Genomic DNA, 24,417 nt, shown 5'->3' on the forward strand with positions numbered 1-24,417 from the left:
CTTGTGTTTTTCAAAAGAGTGTTTGTGATGACCAGCTTGTTCTCTTGACAAAACTCTGTTAGCTGTTGCCCTGCTTCATTTGGAACTCCAAGGCCAAACTTACCTGTTGTTCCTTTTATCTCTTGACTCCCTACTTCAGCATTCCAATCCCCTAGAATGAGAAGAACATCTTTCCTTGGTGTCAGTTCTAGAAGGTGTTGGAAGTCTTCATAGAATTGGTCAGTTTCAGCCTCTTCAGCATCGGTGGTTGGTGCATAAACACGGATTACTGTAATGCTGAAAGATCTGCCTTGGATTCGTATTGAAGTCATTCTATCATTTTTGAGATTGTATTGCAGTATAGCTTTTCCCACTCTTTTGTTGACTGTGAGGGCTACTCCATTTTTCCTATGGGATTCTTGCCCAGAATAGTAGATATGATAATAGTCTGAATTGAATCCGCCCATTCCCATCCATTTTAGTTCACTGACACCCAGGATGTCAAGGTTTATTCTTGCCATCTCCTGTTTGACCACATCCAGCTTACCAACGTTCATAGATCTCACATTCCAGGTTCCTATTCAGTATTTTTCTTTGCAGCATTGGACTTTCCTTTCACTTCCAGGCGCGTCCACAGCTGAGCATCCCCTCGGCTTTGGCCCAACCACTTCATTAGCTCTGGAGTTACTTGTACTTGTCCTTCGTTCTTCCAGCATGTTGGAAGCCTTCTGATTTGAGGGGCTCATCTTCCAGCGTCATATCTTTCAGCCTTTTGTTTCTGTTCATAGGGTATTCTTGGCAAAGATACTGGAGTAGCTTGCCAATTCCTGCTACAGGTAGATCGCGTTTAGTCCGAACCCTCCACTATGACCTGTCTATCTTGGGTGTCCCTGCACAGCATAGCCCATAGCTTCTCTGAATTACTCAATCCCCTTCACCACGACAAGGCTGCAATCCACAAAGGGGATCGTTATTGGTACCTATGTTTATATCTTTTTCAGTAAATGAATCCGTGAAAGCTATATTCTTTATCCACATGAAGTTTGTTACCTAGATTATATTATAGCAGGAGTGGACAACTCTGGTCCTTGAGATATTTTTGGTGTGCAACTGACCATCAACCCTAGCTAATATAACCAGTGATGAAGGATGATGGGAATTGTAAGTCAAAAACATCTGAAAGGCCAATTGTCCATTCTCTTCTTTAGAGAAGGTCCTTACTTTTGTTAAAATTTAATATTTGGGGAAATCCTAAGATGATTTTTATATCATTTGGACTCAATAGTATACCACATCTTGCTCAAGGATTTTAATATATTATGAATGGTATTCATTTAACTGGGGAAATATAATTGAGGAACAGTAAGGGAAAGGGTCAGAGGATAAAATCTGACATTCACTTTGATTTGAATCCAGGCTTGGTTAAACACACTTTAACCCCACTGAGATGTTTGATGCATAGGAACTACAATTTTTGCCAATTAGAGGCAGCTTTGGGAGTTCTTCCATAGACTAGTTCGGGGCAAGTAAAAAGAGCTTCATGATCACAATGGAATTTCTCTAAGTTGACAGTGATTTTTAACTAGAGAGAAATGCTGAGAGAATTCTTGTAAGTTTTGTTCAGGCCAAACATCTGAGGAATTTGGAGGGGAGTGATAAGTTACCATGCAATTACAAATTAACAATTCACCTCATATAAAGAATCATCATCCTCTGTAAGAAATCCCTTTATGCTGGCCGGAAATCTCTTCAAGCAACCAGAAATGCCTTCACTGCTGACAGTAAGATACACTGGTAGAACAGCTCTGCCATCTAAGATCTACTAGCAGAATAGACATAAAAGGGGCTGAGAAGGGGCAGCGCAAATGAGAGAGGAGCTGAACTGTGGTAAATCCAAACCTCTTCCAGTCCAGAGGGAGAGACACTGTAACAGCCTAAAGTTAGCCTGCAACAAGAATCATCCTAAAAATCTCTCTACGCCTCGACTTACTGGATATCTGGATACAGCACAATTATTAGTTCAGCTCAGCTCAGTCAAAAACAGGAGCAGTGGTCCGATGTTACGTCTGAACTGATAAATGTATAGTTGTTCATTCTCTGTCAACACTTGCTAGAAATAAATTTGGTGTGAAAATGTGGTCTTCATATCTTCCAACCACATTGTTTTTATGTTGGTTTTCTACGTTTACCATTTTTCCATTAATGTAGGAGTATCGATCACTTTTAAATACCATCATCTAAAATAGTTTCTTAAGAGAATAGTTTCTTAAGCCACCACAGTCTCTGGTCTCTTTGGTATTAAAGCACACAGTCTCACTGATTACAAGGGACTGATTAGAGAACTGGGGCAGTTGCTATAGCTGTTGAATCAAGGCTCACATGTTGGGCTTTTTATATCCCTTGATCAACTAACAAAACTTGAGACTATTTTCCAGCATTTTCCATTACATCACAAGGAGCTTGCAAGTATGTAGTTATGTAGTTATGTTTGTGATTGTAGGAATAAGGATCGGTGCTACTTCCCTGGAAATCCTACTATATGTTTTAACACCAAAACCAAAAATATAGTTTTTGAGAAAAGGAAGAAGAAATATAGATGGCAGCTGAGTAGGAAATTGCTTGAACAGACCAACAGGAGTGACATTTAAAGGTTCAAGAACATGGTCAAGTCACTTAAAATCTGTAGCTGAGGTATCTGCCAATGCTATTTATTGGTGTGTGTTTTTCCTTCTGGACCAGGCAGAAAAAATGGTGGCACCTTTGATACAACTGTATAAAGATAAATTGCTTCCTCAGATGCTCTATGGAGCCACAGTGTGGGCTCTTTCAAATATTACAGTATTGGAATTTTTCCAATATAAATTTTTAACCAGAGCATTAGAGATACCAAAATCTGCCTTCATGACCATAGTCCTTTCTGAGACGTGCTGCTCAGTGGGTACTCTCACTTAGAAAGGAGTCATAGCTGTTCCATCTCAAGATGGGACTTATTCTACAAATGGTTTGAGTCATCAGATATTGTTTGAAGAACATGCATTAAAATGAGAACTTAAATCTGTAAGGCAGAAAATAGTAAAAAAGAGCAATTTGGAATTTTGATATGGCAATATGTATAGAATGGATGTTAGTATGTCATTGTTTCTCCTCTTCCCCTTAACCTCAATCCCCTTTTCTTTCCTTCTACCCTTTGTAAAAGAAAAAAAAAGATAATTTACCATATGGCCTCACCTCTGGCTTCAGTGTCCTTTGAAGAAATGGGAAGGGACTTTGTGGCAGCTAATATGTCCATGATTATGTCTAAACTGGGCTATTTTCCAGCTTACTTCCATAGGAGGGGATATGAAGCTGCACAAGAAGATATTATTAAAAGATTATACAATATTAACATCCAGACTACTGGGGAATCTGTAGTTAGCTGCTATTCCAATAGGATATTCAAAGGCTTTTCCTTGCCATTTAAAAGGTGCCCCCATATTTGTCCTTTATTAGCTTATGTGAGTTGAGACAATTGCTAACTAAATGCAGATTGAACTCATTGCAGTTCAAAGTGATTCAGGGATGTTATACGGACCAACATGGTACAGGTACATATTGCCCAGTAGGATGCTCTAAGATGGACATGGTACATTTTCTGACAGAGTGCCCTCTATACAGATTTTAGAGATCAATATCTTAAACTCTTAAAAACTGGGATCAAGAACAATTCCCCTTTATATACAGTTTTATTTCTGCTATCTGACATAGTTTGCTATATATCCTATAGAGCTGCTAAATTTGTTAAATGATTGATAGAAATATGGAACTCATTGCCTGCTTCACAATATCTTCAAGATAATCTTACAAGTTGATACTTGTTTGAGAATGCTTATTTTATTATTCTATGCTTTTCTGGTTGTTTGTATGTATTTATGTTAGATGTCAAATGCTATCATTTAAGAGTGGTTTAATTTCTGTTTATGTGTACAGCTGATTAGCTATGAAACAATCATATATTCATATTCGTCAAAAAGAACAGTTTCATCAATATACTGAAAGCATTGGTCCAGAAATCCCAGCATAAATGCAAAATAAACTTGCTGGCTTTCTTTGGAGGAAAGAATTCTGAGAGAAGCAGAAAGAGCTTTTTGGTAGAATTAGCTAAATTGCTCTGTAGATGTTCACATAACTCTGTGTAGTTTATGCGCTTGGAAATGTGGCTGAACATTTATTTGCTTTGTTCCTCATTATATTAAAAAAAACCTATAACAAACCTGGATTTTCGAATAGATTCTGCTTGGTTTGTAATAGAAAATTGGCATCTTCTTCATTGTGATGGAGAAGACAGTGTAACTTTAAGTTTGAAAGTAGCTTAACTTAACAGAAGTTGTTCCAATAAAAGATTATCTACTCACCTTCTCTTATTATCTGAGACTGTTTCATAAAATGTTCCTACTTCTAAACTAATTATCTGCCTTGCTATTATATCGGTTCAAAGGAAACTCTTCCAAACACTTCATCTGAAGCTTATTAAATGCCAGCCAAACTAAGGAAAATAAGAATGTGTAACCATTTCCCCCTTTCAGAGAAGGTAACTCACATTTTTAATAAATATAAGATTTCAGAGAGTTGCTCCTGATGAGACAGTTTGTGTTCTGTGAATATTTTTTGATGTGCTGGAAATAATTTCACTAGAAACACAGGAACTCTTCTTTCAAGTGAGGAGCTTGCTGGGAGTTTAGTTAATTATACTGAGCTGATCATGTGGAGAAGAAAATGTTTAATGTCATTTGGATATGTTCTTCACAGCTGCAGTGATTCAGAAGAGATTTGATCTTCATAGCAGCTGCTGTATGCATCAAACTACCACACGTTTGATGACCTAGCTGTTAAAAAGAAAGGGGGGGGGGAGAGAGAGAGAGCAACATATAGTGTTTCCTAATGTAACTACACAGAAAAACGAGGGGGCTTATTGGCTTGGTTTCATGTAGAGATGGGGGTATTCATATTCGTATACAAATACAGATATCCCTGCACAGCTGGACTTAATGATGGTCCGGCCTCCAGAACTGGACCATCCACTCACATGTCCTGCTGTGGTGCCACTCCCATTCATCCTTCCAATCACCACCTGGAGCACCGCTGTCTTCCTGATTGGCTGGCCACTCCAGCAGTGGGAAGAAGGATGAGTCTCCCTGCATGGCTGCTAAGTGGCCAGGCAAGCAGGAAAAGCTCAGGCACAATTGGCAGGACAAGCGGGATCAGCGCCACAGCAGGATGTGCTGAGTGGACAGTCCGACCCCAGGGGCCAACCCCTCATTAAATCCAGCTGCATGGGGATATTCACATTCCTATACGAATACCCCCATCTTTAGTTTCATGAAATCCTTTATTTAATAATGCCCCTCCATCTTCTATGAAAGGACAAATTGTACTAGACAGAGTGTGAAATTGACTTTTAAAAAGTACAAGTAATTAGTCACAAAGTACCAACTCCTTCAAAAGTAGTTAGTTACTTTTACAGTTACAATTTAAAAGAGAAGTACTTACCAGAAGGGATGTTCTCTGCTTTTATTCTAAGCATTCTCAGTCTGTCAAATTTCCTTTAAGAAGAACTACACTATTAAATTTAAACCATCTTAAAATGGTTTGTTTATTAAGGTTTTCTTGAAGAATGATGGTAGTTTGGCAGGCTTTCATCCTCTTGCCTTTTCAAGTATAAAAGTTTCAGAAATGAAAAATTCTATGTTCAGTGTCTGCCCAGATGCAGATGCTCAAAATGAAGGCATTTGTAAAGAAAATGACCAAATTGCTTAAGAAAGCATCCTGTTTTCCTCCTCTGCCTATTCTTCATCTACAGTCTGTTTTTAAAATCTGGAGGGACTTCCTGCCATTATGAGCATGGGAAGAGATATGACAGGGGAAGAAAGTAGTGGATTGCTTTCTAGCCCCCTTTCTCAATTTCAGTTGGTATTTAGGTAGCTCCACTTGAAAGTTTGAACCTGTGGTCTGAGGGAAAGATGATCAATGGCAGCAGAAATCTGAGCTGAATGAAGCCACAGCATTAGAACCTAAGAAAAGCCATGGAGGATCAGATTAAAAGCCAGTCTCATAGCTCTACATTTTTAGGCATAAAGTGGTCAGTTAGTAAACAAGAAAGGTACCCATTTGTGCTTTGTCAACAATTTACATATGGAACATAAGAACATAAGAAGAGCCCTGCTGGATCAGGCCAAGAGCCCATCTAGTCCAGCTTCCTGTATCTCCCAGTGACCCCACCAGATGCCTCTGGGAGCACACGAGACAACTAGATACCTGTCTCTTGATACTCCTCCCCTGCATCTGGCATTTTGAGGTACCTTCCTTCTAAGCCTGGAGATTATACATCCCAATCATGGCTTGTAACCTACAATGGACTTTTCCTCCAGAAATCTGTCCAATCGTCTTTTAAAGGCATCTAGGCCGGATGCCATCACCACATCCTGTGGCAAGGAGTTCCATAGACTAACAACATGCTGGGTAAAGGAATGTTTTATTTTGTCTCTTCTCACTCCCAACACTCAATTTGAGTGGATGTCCCCTGGTTCTGGTATTGCATGAGAAGGAAAAGAGCTTCCCCTGACTGGAGTATTCTCAGCAGCCTTTGGTGAGGTATCATGTCAAATGCCTTCTGAAAATCAAGAGGTACCCTACCTCTCTTACTGGATAGAATATATACAGAATCTGCCACAACTTATTTACCATGCATTTTCTGAATCTCCATTTCAAGTTGTAGAGGTTGGTGTTCATCTCTGTAACCTGCAATAATGAATGTTAACAGTTAAGCAGTGTGTTGCTTTAAATTGTTCTGCAATTTATTTATTTATTTATTTATTTATTTATTTATTTATTTATTTATTTATTTAGATTTCTACCCTGACGATCTAGACCAAAGGTCTACTCTGGGCGGCAATTTGGGTTAATCTTTCCTAAAATTTTGCTTCAGTGGATGAACCCAGATGCTAGTAATACAAGAATGTGGGGGAAGAATCTCTCTCTCTATTTTGTCTGCTCTGTGCATAGTTTTACACACCTTTGTCCTATCTCCTCTTATTCAAGGTTTTTCTTATGCTAAAAGTCCCACATGATGTAACCTTTGATCACATTGGACTTGCTCAAGTCCTTTCAGAGTTTTGCTTGCACTGTTCAGCACTTTTCCTACTCTATAATACCTATTCTCTGATGCAGGGATTGGAACTGTACAAACCACACTACAGAGTTAAATGAGCACCCTATGATGTTGGTATTTTTATTTTTGATTCATTTTCTTATTATGCCTACCATAATAAGATATGTCTTTTTCACAGAAGCAACATATTGGATCAACATTTTCACCATCTAGTCTACCTCAGACACAAGACCCCTATCTTGGTCCATCACATCCCAAAAAATATATACATGTAAATGTATAATTATTTTGTCACAGTATGCCTTGGTTTACAGTCACTTGCTTACACTGAATCTCATTTGCTATCCAAAGAAAGCCTTCTGAAATTCTTTGCAATATGCTTTTGTTCTAGTTTAATACTCTGTTTCCCCAAAAATAAGACAGGGTCTTATATTAATTTTTGCTCCAAAAATGTATTAGGGCTTATTTTCAGGGGGTGCTTTATTATTTTTCATGTACAATCTATGTTTATTCAAATACAGTCATGTCATCTTCTGGTTGCTGCACAAGGGTGGAGGGCAGCTTTCACTTAACTAGGGTGTATTTTTTGGGTAGGGCTTATATTACAAGCATCCCAAAAAATCATACTAGGGCTTATTTTCAGGTTAGGTCTTATTTTCAGGGAAACAGGGTAGTTTGGTGTCATCAGCAAATTTAATCTTAATTCTCAGTCCTAACTCCAGGTAATTTATGAAGAAGTTTAAAGACATCCATCTCAAGGTGGATTTGATTTAATTCAAATTGATTTAAATCCCAATTTAGATTTTTTTAAAAATCAGATTTTTTCATTTTTTTTTTAAAATAAGTTTTTGAATTTAAATCATGATTTAAATCAATTTCATTTTTTAAAAGAAATCATTGATTTTTATCTACTCTGGTCCCAGGACAGAATTCTAAAGGGCAGTGCTGCTGATGTCCTTATATTGTAACAGCTGGCCATTTATTCCTATGTACTTTTTCTGAGAGTACAGCAAGTCAGAAGTTGTTACTCAGTCCATGGGCACATTTGTCCAGGGCCAGATGAAGAGCATAACCATTTTACAGTGCCAAAAAACATCATATGTATAGAAATTTCGAAATAGTTGCCATCTGTTAAGTAGAACCATAATCCAGCTCACTATAATAGAAAAGATTCTGATGAGGTGCCCATGAGCCTACCCAGCCTGCTAATGGTTAACAAGAAATTTCAAAGCCCCAGTGCTCCATTCTTATGATTTATTATCTCTTAACTGGGATTTAAACAGAGAACAATTTCCAACAGAGGATTATCCTCTGCAAAGTACAGCATGTAGTCACCCAAGGTAGTTAAGAAGAGTCTTGCTTGACTGCACCAAGAAGCCATTTAATCCAGCATTCTGCTTCTACTAGTAGCCAGCCAGACGTCCCAGGAAAGCTTATAAACGAGATGTGAAAGGAGTGGTTCACTCCCTTATTTGTTCTACACAGTCCAATATTCAGAGGTCTACTGATTATCCATGACAGCAGTAATGTTTGTAAGAAGTCATGGCTGTGAATCTATTTATTCATCCTTTTAAAGCAAAGTATTAAGTGAGCCTCTTGGTATTGGAATATTATTGATTGTACCTTACAGCCTTAATCTGTTTCCAGAAGAAAAAGTGGTGTCCAGAACTGAATTCCCTTGTGCCAACTCTGCAAAAGTTTCTTCATTTCTAAATGCCACCTTGCATTCATGGCCGTGGTTTCTGGTAGGAATGTGTGATATCCACCTGACAGATTTTGCTTGGTTTATCAAAATTATTTCTTTAGCTTCATCAAAATGACTCCGATGTCTCTCTAGAACAGGAACTTTCCAATGCATCTTGACATTTAACGTTAAGCAAGATCCAAAAGGAACTTTAGGCTCAGAGTGGTTGCCATCTTCAGCTTCTCAGCAAGGATGCTCAATATCACAGCCACTTTTGCCTTCCTAGCAGGCCATAGGGGTATTAATTTTGTATGGAGAAGGATTATAATTACACTCCTATGGAGCAGAATAATAATTCTTGAGTAGGACAAGGAAGAACTCTTACTGGGAAAGCCTTCCATAACAAAATTAGCTCTTCAGTTTGATTTGAGTATGCATGAAAATTCCCAGGTTGTTGTAGCACAAGTAATGTAGGTAATTTGTCTTGGTATTAAAAAGGAAGAACAGTGACTTTATCATTTTTTAAAGCAAATCCACAGTGGGTTTTTTAAATGTAATATTATATACCATACTAACTAGCAGAGTTTTACTAAGCTGGGTGCATAGATAAGGCACATTATGAAGCTCTTAAAGGAGAGTCAGTAAAAATGTTATATACGTTGCAGTAAATTATGTGTTCAATACCCAGATGAGGAAGTACGAATAGCTAGAATAAAGAAAATTCTGTGTGCAAATGTTTTTCACAGAGATGCCAAGACAGTTGTTTGATAACAAAGTATATCAAGCTGTATTATAAAGCCTGAGGGAAGATATTTCGAATTTACATGGCACTCTGGTGCAGGAGATGGAAGCCAGGGAGTCCAGAAGTCATGAAAACCCTGGTCCTGTGTCATTTATTTATTTTATGTGTTCATATTCTGCTTTTCAGAGAGACACTTTCACAAACAGTCAAGGGGTTGGACACAAACACTTACAAAGCTAACAGTATATAAACCAAGATTGTGAATGGAACACACCTTTCTAATGAGACCTACACATGAAAAGCTAGCTTGAACTGGGCCTCTTAGGGAGATGTAAAAGAGTCTTGGCGTATCACAGCAGTTTTTGTGAATGAAGTACATGCTCACCACCACCACTCCTACCTCTCCTTCTGCATTCTACTGATGTGCTAATATACCAGAGGAATGGATGGAGCTCTCTCCTACCTGTGCACTTGGAGACATTGAAAGGAGGCAATTTTTATTTGTCTTCCTTCCATCAGCCTCTTATTCAAATCAAGCTAGTTGCTTATTGGAATGGGTTTTAGAGATTGGCATGAACCTCGGTTTGGAGGTTTGTGCTAGTTCATGCCTGTGGTGCTGCATGTTCTCTTCTCCCACCTCCCTGGCTGAATCCTTCACTCACCAGCTGGTGCACATTCATCTCCTCCTCTTTGGCTGTTCAACCAGTCCTTGGCTGACTGCCCACGCAGACAAGGAGGCAGGACAGGTAAGCCTGTGCTCCTGCTGGGGATAGTCAAATAGCAGAAGAGGGGGAAGAGAGGAGCACGCTGCGACTCGTGAGTTGGTCATTGGACAGGGAGGCAGGGGGAGGGAACATGCGGCACCTGTGGTGCCATGTGTACAAAGTGCCATGAACCTCTGAACATCTCTATTCCTCATAGGCAAAAAGGGAAGCAGAGATTTCCCTCTCTAGGAAGACCGGATTAGTCAGCTTCTTCCAGCCACTAAGCAAAATATCTTTTTTTTAAAAAAAGTATGAATGTTGCCAGCTGTTTTGCTGTCATTTAATATCATTTTTGAATTTTTATTCTACACAGTAACATGGTATCTCCATTCTGTGTCTTTCTTGAATATTTTTATAGCTGACTGTCATTTGTATTGCTGGCTAATAAGAGAACCCATAGGCTGAGGTGGCACAATATTCATGTTCATATATGTTTACATATGTAAGTAAACATGAAGTCAGACTGCACTTTCCTGTTGTATAGATGAATGAAAGTAGGCTTGAAAAGCATTTTCATATGAAGGGCCTCATAAAAGCTAAATGATTCAGCTAGCACTTTGAGTATTTTAAATGACAGTGGTGATTGCCCAATTAAATGTTTTATCAGAGAAGGACACTGGCATGCTGCTCTGATTCTTGTGCATCGTGAGCCCCTGTTATGCAAAAACATAAAATGTCATTTCAGCTATATCATCTGTTTCTTGAAACTGGGCAGGTCACACTTCACTGAAGCCTTTAAAATTCATAGTCATTAGGTTCATTTGGGCATTCACATTTACAATGCTCACGTAACCCAAGTTTAGTGCTAGAGGTGACTTAGCTGAAGAAGGTAGCAGAAGAATATTGTTATGCTATTTTGTGTGATCTAGTGCACAATGTGGCAAGTGTTAATTACAGCTTAAAGCTCAGTTGAGCAGTGCTTCTCAGAATGAAAGTACATAAAACAAAGACCTTTGATGTTCATGGCTAAGAATGGACTTTCTGTCTGCTAGTGAAAAGACTTAGTCGTTAGCCAGTTTATGCTTGGGGATTTATTAGCCATGGTACTTGTTTCTAATTAGCTGGTAACCTTAATTAGGCCAATGTCTCCCTGTATGCCTAATAAAAGTTTGAAACATTGTTTTTATTAAAAGGGTCTAGATGTTCCTGGATGTACAATTTGGTTGCCACAATGACTGTTCCCTTTCTTGTTTTTCTGTTCTTCACTGCAGTGTCCAGATACTGTTCATTATGTGGTGTATTTTACTGCAGCAAAGGATAAAACTGAACAGGGAGAGGTAATGACACTCACAACCCAATCATATCACATCATATGTGATACATGAGGAGCCTTATGGTGCAGTGGTTAAAAATGCTGTACTGCAGGCAAAACTCTGATCATGATCTAGGTTCAATCCCAGTCATCTGACTTGAGGCTCACTCAGCCTTCCATCCTTCCGAGGTCAGTAAAATGAATAGCCACCTCACGGGTTGTGGGGCAATATGTAGCCTGCATAATTAACTTGTAAACTACCCAGAAAGTGCTTTAAGCGCTATGGGGTACTATATAAGCAGCACACTTTGTAATCACAGGGTCTGTCCTGTCATTAGGCAGAGGGAGACATCCACCCCAAGTGCTGGGAGAAAGTTAGAGAACAGAGTTATGTTTAACTACAGCTTGTCTTGTAACCCCTATAAGAGTCTCCTATTCTAATGCATGGTAGAAGACCCTATTGTGTCTTTTGTATTGAATAAATAGTCAAACACCACAAAAGGGAGAGGCTCGATTTTGTTTTTTATATTCAGCAGCAAAAGGTCTTGGACCAGCCCCAGCAGACTATCTCTAGACGTTATGAGAAAGAGAGAAAAGGAGACAAAATACCAAAATTCCATTGGTCTGTGTCTGATTCTACCCACTGACACAGTTGAACTGATCTGTATCAAAATCAGAGCTTGAAAAAGTTTGCATTACACCCTGTCATGCTATGAGAACTTGATAGGTTGTGAAAGTGCCAGCTGGGGATTAATAGTCATAAATTGAGCAAAAACATCAGCTCACTGAAGAAATATTTATGCAGGTATTGTCTGAAAAAAAAAGAAGGGAGGCTTACTGGGCAGCATTCATTGTTTTCCCCTTCATAGTCAATCAATGAAGCGAAATCATCTGAGGAGTTGGGAGGGTGGAATTTAAGAGGAAAAATTACTTTCAAGGAGGGAGTTACCATCCAGAATGTTCTGTGTTTCTAGCCTTGTGACTGGTGAACATTGATTGGGGGTAATGGGATATAAGGAGGGGAAGAAGACACCTGGAGTTATCAAATTACATCGGATAATAGAAGACAATACCATGCCAGATCACACATTCTTTCATGCAATCATGTTCTTCTGCTGTGTAGTAACTTAAGAATGAGATCCATGTTTGTGAGTATTAGAAAAACCTTAGTAAGTTGTTTTTATTTTACTGGATAGTTTTGTTTTGTGTAAGCTCTTAAATGTTCTCATGCCTAAATGCTTTTTATGTTCTGCTTATTGAACATGCTTCTGTAGCTTCTTTTGTTTTGGCCATCTGTAACATATTCCTGAACTTTGTCTGTGAGAATGCTTTTGACCTTTTTTTTTTGATGCATTTCTGAAATAAAACTTTTTTTCTTTGTATTTTATGTATATGTGGAAATACAGTGGCGCCTCGCTTAACGATTTTAATTGGTTCCAAAAAATCATCGTTATGGGAAAACATCGCTAAGCAAAACGCGGTTTCCCATTGAAATGCATTGAAAACTGGATAATCCGTTCCAATAGGAATGAATTGCCATCCTTAAGTGAAAATCGCCACAGGAAACATCGCTAGGCAAAACACATTGAAATGCATTGAAACCCATTCAATGCATCTCAATGGGGAAAAAATTGAACAACAAATTAAAAAAGAGTCAGAACAAAGTCAAATTTGGTTAACAAAGGGTTTATTAAGTGCACTTTATGATTTCGAACATTTTACACAGTAAACTTTAACTTTATAACATTTTAAGAAACAGCAAACATGAGGCTGTTTAAACCATCGTTAAGCGAAACAGGGGACACAAAAACCTAATCGTTATGGGAAGCATGGTCCTGAAATCGCTAAGCGAAAATCGCCCATAGGAGACATTGTTAAATGGAGCGCAAAAATGCTCCAAAAAAGTCATCGCTAAGCGAATTCATCGTTAAACGAAGCGCTCGTTAAGCGAGGCACCACTGTAAAGGGGTTGGTGTGCTAGAAAAGGCACCTTGGTCAAAATGGCACAGTGTCATGTGTGTTTTGTGATCTACCTTGTCTGGTCAGCATGAAGCCTCAACAAATACAACCAGGAAAGTTTTTCCTGATTCTTTCAAGTGAGTCAGTGTGTGACCAGATAGGAAGATTTCCTTCCCTTAGCATCAACATGTTGAGCCCCTGGGATTGCACCCACCCATCCATTTATTCATTAGATTAGTAATAACTTGTTTCACTCTTAACTCTCTTAGCTGTCTATAAGTTCCACACTCTTAACTCCTAACTCTGCCACACTCTCTAACTCCCACAGACAAATTCTTACTTCAGACTCTCCTCTCTGACTCTCAACTCTCTAGACTCTGACTCATGCCTCCCTTCTAGTTTCTCTGGCTCCGCCTCCCAACAGCTCTCATTGGTATATGCAAATAACCTACTACATGAGCCAAAGCAGGGTGATCGCCACACCATGAATGTCTGGAGCTCTCATGAGTGATTTGGTACAAGGCTCAGTGGTACATGAAGAGCTGAGAAAGGGTGTCTTGGCTTTGTGGGGCTTAGGACAAATTGATTTAGGTGCTTATTCCTTTAATGATGAACCATTGTCACTTTGTCCACTTTGATCATGGGGTCTTGTATAAACATGTCTACCATACAGTCTCACTATTGTATCTGTGAAAATAGACTTGGTCCACTAAAGCTCACATTAAAATCAATTAGTCTTTAAGGTACTACAACCTTTTTTTACTCTCAGCTTTGTTGTTGTTGTTTTGCTTAGTTTTAGTTTTGGTCTGATATACTTGCACAGACTAGCACAGATACTATTTCAAAAACCTACTCCAGGCAGTCCCAGCTGAGAGCAAACCATAATAATGACATGCCAGAAGGTAACATGTGCTGAATATGGGAGCTGAACAGATTCCTCTGGGAAAAGTTTTTTTTAAAAAAGATGAATGTTCAAAGTTTCAATGATTTCAACTACCTGTGGCAATATTCAGAATATTTATATAAAGAGAATAAATAATTTGCTCATACAGGCATAGAGCTTCACACAATGAATTCACATAATTGAGTTACTGCAAGCCCAAATTTTAACGATAGAGTTGGCTTGGCAGCTTGGTCTGGACTATAACCATTTTTATTCCAGCTTGGGCATCTGAATTATTTGCATTGCTTCTGAGCATGAATTGAATACTCTGGCACAGAGAGGTGTTTTCTAATGGGACTTGAAGATAGTACCATTGTGTAGGCTTGTTAGAAAAACATGCCGATGAAGATCACTTTCAAAACTTTAATAGAAATTCTTTCCCTATCTTCAGTGTAGCATGCTTCATTGACTTCATTTAACAAATATTCATTTGTTAAATGAAGTCTCCCAAAAATGATTAGCACACCCTGAATTCTAGGTACTAATTATGAGGGAAGCTTATTTGAAAACATATTTGGTCACTAATTTAATAGACTGGGATGTTAAACATTTAATGAAATACAATAAACCTTTATGAAGTTTACATTTGGCCTTTCCACAAAAGGGGTGTGCCGTTCTTGCAGTCTTTGCCAACAGAGTGCCAGCTCTGGTGCTCTCTGCTAAACTGGTAGGGTTTCAAGTGGTGAGCCGAGTGTTTGCCATCAGAAGACTGGACAGGCTGGTCACTACAAGGTTGGCCACTAGGTGACAAATTGGGCACAGTAGCTATGAACACTAATGATGGTATGAAATAGTAATGATCTGTCTTAGTCAACAGGCTACCTGTACCAATGAAATCATAGGTTATTAATCAGGTCAGGGTTTATTTGATATTTAGATCATGCTGCCCTGTTAATATGATCAGCTGGGGATAGTAAACATATGAAGGGTGGAAGGGATGGGATCATGAAAGCAGGTCCCAACCCTGTGTTGAACGCATTATTTTTCTCTTCTGAAGACAAATGAGTTCCTAAATACACAGGTGGAGACTATGTATACTCATTCTGTACATATGTAGCTCCTGTACAGCTAAGCCACTGAATGTGTGAAGTTTGGAAGCTGGGCTCCCTTGAGCGTTGCATATTCATAAGATGTGAGGTTGCTTCACGTATTAGAAGCAATAGCAACAAATGGGCAACCCGTGCTTTTGCTGGGCATAACAGAGATGTCATGTAATGCCTAACAGCCAGATAATCCAAATATTATCTCCGGATCTGTGTAGATTTCAAACTGTACAAGCTGCCAGAGAGATTCAGACCCTGATCTCTGTTGTGCTATACTGTCACAATTGCAGATGGTCACAAAGGTGAGAAAAGCAGGCAACGGGCAGAGACCAACAGTGGTCAAATGGGATCACATCTGGCCATATAAAGCATCTGTCTACAGCCCTTTGTCTGACTAATGTCTCCCAGGTGCAGACTTAATTGCCTGCATCTAATAGTATATTCCTAATTGCCTGCCAGTGTGCTCAATGTCTTAGAATAATATTAACTTGTCTTGAGGCTACTAGTCTGCTCAGGTTAGCTATAGGCAGGATAGCTTGGATGGCCAGGTGACACTGAGAATAATCACTCAGGGATGGTTGTCATCTTCATGACGGGCCTGCCTGTGAATGCCCAAAGGCCTCCCTTTGGTGGTGGGAGCAGGATGTTGGCCTTAAGATAGACATCTGGTCAGGTCTGACCTGTAAGGACACCGACCCATAAGGATCTGGCATGACCAGTTTCAGGGACAAACTGATCTGATCCATGTCTCCCTGACTAATGTGGAGATTTGGTGCACAGCCATCTATCAGGTTTTGCATTTTGTTTCCAAGTAAACTGATTCCCACATGCATTCTATTTTAAAATCCTGGTGAGGGGTGCTAGGGAGAAGAAACTGGAGGATCTGTCTCACTCCCATCCTATTTGCTCTTCCCTGCCTGGAGGACATGTTGTTTTTCTGTTCCATTCTCTGCATTCTTTGCTATTTAAGAATGCATGCCACATGCCATGGTATCCAGGCAACCCTCTTTGTCTTTTGTTGTGAGAGACAATATGAGAATGTCTGTCTGTACATATGTGTGGTTGTGCTAGAGAGAATGGATGTGCATTGTGTTTCACTAGATCCTCTAGCAAGTTTACTACAGCTTGGGCCTTATATATAGCTTTTATAACAAACATAAACAAACAAAACGGACACAAAATCTCCACATTAGCAAAGAGGTGCAATGATACATTGTAAGTGGGACCTGCAACAAAAGATTGCCCTGTCAAAAGGACTCCTGGAGGATTCTCCTTCAGAATAAAACATTTTATTCTGTCTTCCACCTAGTTCCCCCCCTTCCAACAGTGACTCAGTACTAATTCTTTGTTCAGCTGTTTTGCAGATTCCCTTTTCCCTTAAAAAATTTGTACCTCTGCAAAGGTGGAGATTCCCTCAAATTTGCTGATAAATCCCCTTTGTGTGGATCACATTGTTTTGGCTCCACAGTGAATAGCATCAGAGGGTTGTCATCACTGGAAGTACATGGCATTCAAAAGGAATTCTTCTGAATCACTCCTTCTTACTGGGTACAGAGGGAAAAGTATGAGGGAATGAAGTAATTAACCCTTAGAAGGAGTGGAGGAACTGGAGAACATCACCATCGCTGTCTGGCTCTGATTGTGCTCCCTTTCCCCATCATCTAATAATTTTACCCTTTTTGTATACCTTTTATTCTGAAGGGTGGACATGCCTTGCCTTATGTTGGTCTCTGTTACTGATACCATTAAGCTAAAATATATTGGTATCTTTTGGGTCCACCATTTGCTTAAATCCTTAGGTAAGTGAATTTTTATCTAGGGTCATCAGGTAATCCGTGACATTTCAGAGTCAAAAAATGAGATTGGGAGCCAGCTCTTGTGATGTTGCAGAGATAGATCAAGTAAGGTCGTAAGTGAGGCAGGAGAGTATCCAATACTTGTTCCACAACTGTCAAAGGTTGAAAAATAAGAAGACCCGTGTGTCGTGATGCTGGTGCTCCACTCCTTGGCTTGCTCCGCATGGCAGGATGATCAGTGTTGGCATGCCAAAAAAAGCCAGGAGTGGGGGAAGGGGATTGGGAAGAAGCTGGTGGACACATGCACATGTCGTTCTTTTGCGTCCTTTGGAGCAACACTTCTTGATACATAATGTCACAGACTAGGAATTGCTAGAAACAGGTACCCAGGGTTTATAGCCAATGGATTACGTAAAATAAAATAAAATAAATCTTTCTTTACTTCCAGTAGTCCTTGCTTTGAGATTTCTGCCCCCCATCTGGAAAAACACACCAATTTCCTGAGATTTCAGACAACAGTCTGAGATCTAGCACCTCTAGCTCTGCCACCATCACCTGTAAAATGTGCACTTCTGTTTCAAGTTATTGGGTTTATCTTGTCCTAAAGTACTAAAGCTTTGTGCCCAAACCCCCACCTTTTTTCTAGGTGCTGCAGCTATTTATTTCAAAAGCAGATTCACATGTCATTAAAGGTGTTACGTGAAATGCATTTTAGACAGCAAGACTGTTTTGTGTAGTATTATCTATCACATAAAGCAACATGATGGTAGAACTACAGGTCCATTGTCTGTCTTGTCCTCTTGGTTTCTTCCGTTCAGGGTCTTCCAACCTCCAAGGCCAAGGAAACTGAGAAGCATTTCCAAGCATTCGCGAAGGCTTTCACGGCCGGGATCTAATGGTTGTTGTGGGTTCTTCATCGTGGTCTTCTGTGAATGCACACAAAGGGTTAATACCAGCGCCAGCGTTGGGCCTCTCGGAACATTCTCTAGCTGCAAGAGAAAAGTAACAATGTTTAGGACTACCCCTACTGCGCACGCCCAGCCTAACCGTCCCTCAGTTCCATTTTTCCGCCTAGCAGTTTGGAGCCTCTCGTCTTAGCTGCGTCTATTTGCGATCTATTTGATTCCTTGGTTTTGACCTAAGCTTCGCTCACGGACTACCCTAGCGCTTTTCCCTTCAACTTGACGACTCGGTTTATTCTATTCTTGGTTTTACTCGGACTGATTTCAGACTGCTCTGCCTTCTCCCTTAAACTAGTCGTTTCGGTTTTGCTTACTGCCCTATGTCCCCTTCCGGGCCATTCAGCAGGTGTGTGGTGTGCGACCGCAAGATTCCCCACCAGGACGGCCACGATACTTGTCTGTATTGTCTGGGGGAATCGCACAACTCCAAAACTTGCCCACACTGCAAAGTTTTCACTAAAGCCACTCTTAAGGCTCGCCAGCAGCGCCTTAAACTCCATCTGTGGGAGTCAACGTTGTCTTCCACGGCGCCCTCGGAGGGGGAAATGGCTTCCACTTCTCGAGCAGCTCCTGTTCAGTCGGTCGTCTCCAAAGTTTCCAAAATGTCGAAAAAATCCGCGTCGTCGAAATCGGCCATTCCTGCTTCGAATCCCGAGCCTCCGGCTCCAAAAGCTAAACCGTCGAAGACATCTAAAGCCAAGGCAGCCACCCAGCTTAAAATGACATCCATTCGACTTTCTCCGAGCTCGGGTTCGATTCCATCACCGATTCTCGAGGAGTTGTCGAGACGCTTCGAGGCCTCGTCCGAGGCACCCGCTCCTCCTCCGGTTCGACGCACTGAAGCGGCACCACCATCGGGAATGTCTTCCCCGACGCCGAGCCAGTTAGTCGGTGTCACTACTGGTCTCACTTCTGCCCCACATAGCCCTTTTCCTGCGGGCCAGGGGTCGCCTCCCGTGTCGATCTCGTCCGTGCACTCGGACTCGAGATCTCCCCGAGACAAGGTACCTCGTTCACCTGTGCATTCGAGGTCGAAATCTCCTCGAGGCAAACGCTCCCACACGGAGAAGCATCGCTCCCCGAGTCGGTCCCCTTCCTCCGGCCGCTCGAGGTCGAAGTCTCCTCGACGGAAGCGGTCGAAGAAGAGGCATCGGGCTTCCACTCAGTCCGACTCTTCCCATCGTTCGGACTCGAAATCCTCTAAGCGCAAACGCTCTAGGAAGAAGCGTCGCTCCCATCGGCGTCGTAGCAAGCATCGACGTCGATCCTCTTCTTCCTGCACGGCGGATTCCGACCACCCTAAGCGTCGTAAGCGCCATCGACGTCGACGCGAGCGTTCGAGGTCCCTTTCCTCGTCTTCGACGTCCGCATCTCGAGACCGGTACCGCAAAAAGATCCGGTACATATACCTGTCTTCTTCCTCGGAATCGAACCGGCCTCGACGTCGACGCCGAGCTATTCGAGTCGGAGAACAGCCTCCTACGCTACCTGTTGCCCCTCCACCGCAACCGGTTCCTTCCACCTCGGCGCCAACTGCGGTCCCAACTCGACCCCCGACAGCGCCGGTCGACATCGAGAAACCCCCTCCAAAGAAGAAGAGGGATGTCTTCTCCTCCGATCCAGATGAGGTGTCCACAGAGCAGTCTTCTGACTCTGATCAGGAACAACCCCCACCCCTGCCACCGCACGATTTACCTCCGGGTGATGTGGTGCTCTCGGATACGGGTGATCCTCATGCCTCTTCTCCATCTGAGGATTTTTCTTCCTACTCTCAGATGATGTCCAGACTTGCCAAGACCCTGAAGCTGGACTTGAATCTCCCTTCCCCTCCGGGTGAGGACTTGTTCTTCGGGGACATCAAGAAGGACAGTACCGCTCCCCCTAGCATAGCCTTTGTGCCTGTAGTTATGGAGGCCATTAAGGAGTTCTGGGCCCAGCCTGCGACTACTCCTAATGTCCCTCGCCGCACAGAACACTTCTACAAGATTCATGGGGCTGACACTCACTTCTTACTCAAGCATCCGATTCCGAACTCACTCATTGTTGAAACGAGCTGTTCAAGGCCATCGGCCAAGGCTCACGTTACCCCCGTTGACAAGGAGGGTAAGAAACTGGAAATCATCGGCAGGAAAATCTACTCCCTTGTCACCTTGTTACTTCGAGTCATAAATTATCAGACTGTTCTAGGGGCTTATCACAAGCAGTTATGGCTTAAGCTTTTGCCAGGACTAAAATTGATACCTGAAGACACCCGGCAAGCTTTCCTAAACTCATACGAGGAAGCTCAGACGGTATCCAAATATGAACGCCTTTCCATCAGACATGCAGCAGAGATTTCTGCCAGAGTTCTCATGTCTGCCATCTCTATCCGGCGCCATGCTTGGCTCCGTTCTGCAGACATAATGGAGGACATCAAGTCAAAGGTCGAGAGCCTCCCCTTTGACGCTACCGGGCTGTTCAACGAAAAAACCGACTCCCATTTAGAAGACCTTCACAAGGCCAAGAGGACTGCCAAGTCCTACTCTGTTCAAACTCAATCTAGACAGCGACGACCCCAATGGCGTAAATCTTATGGTCAATAGCAGCCCTCTCAACAGTACCGTCCGTACAAACACTTACCTCAGCAGCGCTCTGGCCAGTCCTCTTCTTCCGTACAGGGCTATCAGGGATACCGGCCTCGTCCGTCTCATCGCCGCCAATCCTTTAAGCCGCCTGGAAGAAATCAAAAACAGTATCTTTGACTTTCGGCCCCCCATTTTTACCCACTCACCACCTACCACCCGTCTTCAACCATTCCTTCACAACTGGTCTACCATCACAAACGACACTTGGGCTCTAAAAATTATTCAGCACGGTTACCAGCTGGAGTTTATAAGATCTCCTCCGCTGGGTTTCATAAATCACTCTCCATTCGACTCCTCGCTAGAGGAAGAAATATCATCTCTCTTGCGAAAAAATGCCATCTATACAGTACCACCCCGCGACATACAACGCGGGTTCTACTCCCGCTACTTTGCTGTCTCAAAAAGAGGAGGAGGCATAAGGCCCATCCTCGATCTAAGACTCCTAAACACTTACCTGCAACCCAGACGGTTTCGAATGCTCACCTTGGAGTCCATCATGCACCTACTGAAGGAAAACAACTGGTTCGTCCTTATAGATCTAAAGGACGCATACTTCCACGTCACTATCCACCCCGACCACCGCAAGTTTCTCCGGTTCATCTTTCAGGGCACAATATACAAATTCCAGGCCCTGCCATTCGGCCTGTCCACAGCTCCCCGGACCTTCACCAAGGTCATGGCCCCAGTGGCAGCTTACCTTCGTCTCAGGGGCATCCACGTCTACCCTTACTTGGACGATTGGCTCGTAGTCTCCACCTCACGAAGACAAGCCCTGAACGATACAAAATTCATCCTGTATCTCCTCTCCAATCTCGGTCTCACTGTCAACAGACAGAAGTCTCAACTCATCCCCTCCAAAACAGTACAATACATAGGAGTCTGCTTAGACGCCATAAAGGGTCGGGCATTTCTTCCCCCGGAGAGGATACACAAGATTCAACGAGCCATCAGGAAATTTCACCCTCGTGCTCGGGTGACAGCCCATCACGCCCAACACCTCCTCGGCCTGATGTCTTCTACAACACCGGCGCTCGCTCACGCTCGTTTCAAGCTCCGGTCACTCCAATCATGGTTCCTCACCCTTTTCGACCCTATGATGGACAGCCAGAGGAAGCGCCTCCGTGTCACCCCGGAGCTAGCCAGACAGCTCCAGCGGTGGATGTACACACCCCACCTCACGGTTGGCCGGCCCTTTCGTCCACTCCGTCTCACTGTTCAGGTCACAACGGACGCCAGTCCATCCGGCTGGGGGGCGCACTGCGGCCATCACACCATTCATGCCCTCTGGACCCCACAAGAAACCATGCTCCACATCAATCACCTGGAGCTACTCGCAGTGATCAAGGCCTTCAGGTCCTTCCTTCCTCTGCTCCAGGGCCGCGGAGTTCAGCTGGTGACGGACAACACTACCACAATGCATTATGTCAACAAGCAGGGCGGAACCCGCTCTCACTCACTCCTATACCTTTCCATCCTCCTCTGGGAGTGGTGTTACCATCATCATATCTACCCGGTAGCCATCCATGTAGCCACAGAGGACAACACGGTTGCGGACACTCTGAGCAGGCTTCAACATCAGACACACGAATGGGAATTGAACCCTCTGGTCTTCCAGGACCTTTGCCGCCAATGGGGGACCCCAGTGCTGGACGTGTTTGCATCCCCTCACAACGCGAAATGTTCCCGGTACGCGTCTCGGGCAGGTCTCGGTCTCCACTCGCTCGGCGACGCATTCATGATCCCATGGAACCAGGGTCTCTTGTACATATTTCCACCGATTCCGTTGATACAGAGGTCCCTGATCAAACTCCAACGTTCAATGACTCTGGCCATTTTCATTGCACCCTTTTGGCCTCGCCAGGTGTGGTTCCCCACTCTAGTCAGCATGGCTGTGGACTCCATGACCCTTCCGTTGTGGCCGGACCTGCTGACCCAGGAAGCAGGCAAAGTCCTTCACCCCGACCTCGACACGCTCCATCTGACGGCGTGGAGGATCGTCCCGAAATCCAAGAGGTCTTGACCAACGCCGTCAAGCCCTCCATGTCTCGCTTGTATGCCTACAAGTGGAAAAGTTTTTTGAAATTTACCCAGCAGAGGGATCTTGTCCCCTCCCCTGTATCTCTTTCTACGCTTCTACAGTATCTCCGTTACCTGTTTGATTTCCACCTGTCTATATCTACTATCAAGGTGTACCTTGCTGCGGTTGTCTTCTTCCAACCCAGAGCTTCTCCCTCTTCACGCCTCTTCTCTCACCCTACCATCAGAATGTTCTTGAGGGGTCTCTCTAACCTCCGACCTCCCGTTCGTCCCCCACTTCCGCAGTGGTCCCTTCACTTGGTTCTACATGCTCTTTCCAGACCCCCATTTGAACCCATGGCTACCTGTGACCTCAAGATGCTTTCTTTAAAAACGCTGTTCCTGGTGGCTATCACGTCTGCTCGTCAACCTAGCGAGTTGGCAGCTCTCCGTCATGACCAACCTTTTCTTCAATTCTTTAAGGACAAGGTTATGCTTTACCTGGACGTCTCTTTTCTCCCGAAGGTGGTCTCCGACTTCCATGTGAATCAACCACTAATTCTACCAACCTTGTTTCCGTCTCCGACTACTGATGTTGAACGCATGCTCCACATGCTCGATGTTCGACGGTCCTTAGCTTTTTATGTCTCCAGGACCAAGGACTTCCGCCTGGCCAACAGACTCTTTCTGTGTTACTTTGGCCCAAAGAAGGGCTGTCCGGCCTCGCCGTCCACGCTCTCTAGGTGGCTCGTATCTACCATCGCCCTTGCCTACGAGCTCCACCACAGAGATCCTCCAGAGGGACTTAAAGCCCATTCCACCAGGGCTGTTGCCTCATCGACTGCCTTACTCCGTGGCGTCGACCTGCCCGACATCTGCCGGTCCGCTACCTGGTCCAATGCCTCTACCTTCATAACCCACTACAGATTGGACATGAGGGCAAGAGAGGAAACCAGATTCGGGAGGGCAGTGTTAGCATCGGCTCTTCAGTGACAGCCCACCATCCGGTTAGTAAGCATGCTAATCACCCTTTGTGTGCATTCACAGAAGACCACGATGAAGAAAGAAAGGTTACTTACCTGTAACGATGGTTCTTCAAGTGGTCATTCTGTGAATTCACACAATCCCGCCCGGCCTCCCCTCTGTCTGTCTGTCACTGGCATCTCTACGACTCGAGGGCCTATGGCGGACAAATGGAACTGAGGGACGGTTAGGCTGGGCGTGCGCAGTAGGGGTAGTCCTAAACATTGTTACTTTTCTCTTGCAGCTAGAGAGGCCCAACGCTGGCGCTGGTATTAACCCTTTGTGTGAATTCACAGAATGACCACTTGAAGAACCATCGTTACAGGTAAGTAACCTTTCTTTTTTCGGGCTCTTTGGCCGTGTTCTGAAGGTTGTTCTTCCTAACGTTTTGCCAGTCTTTGTGGACGGCATCTTCAGAGGACAGCACACTGTCCTCTGAAGATGCCATCCACAGAGACTGGTGAAATGTTAGGAAGAACAACCTTC

General features: G+C 42.9%; 1 protein-coding gene across 4 annotated transcripts in view; it reads left to right on the forward strand.

Annotated features, from left to right (window-relative positions):
• The window catches only part of GABRG1 (gamma-aminobutyric acid type A receptor subunit gamma1), a 144,749-nt gene that overhangs the window by 25,551 nt on the left and 94,781 nt on the right, over positions 1–24,417 (forward strand). The gene's annotated exons all lie outside the window — the stretch shown is intronic.

Source organism: Pogona vitticeps, chromosome 5, assembly GCF_051106095.1.
Source record: "Pogona vitticeps strain Pit_001003342236 chromosome 5, PviZW2.1, whole genome shotgun sequence".
Taxonomy (NCBI): domain Eukaryota; kingdom Metazoa; phylum Chordata; class Lepidosauria; order Squamata; family Agamidae; genus Pogona; species Pogona vitticeps.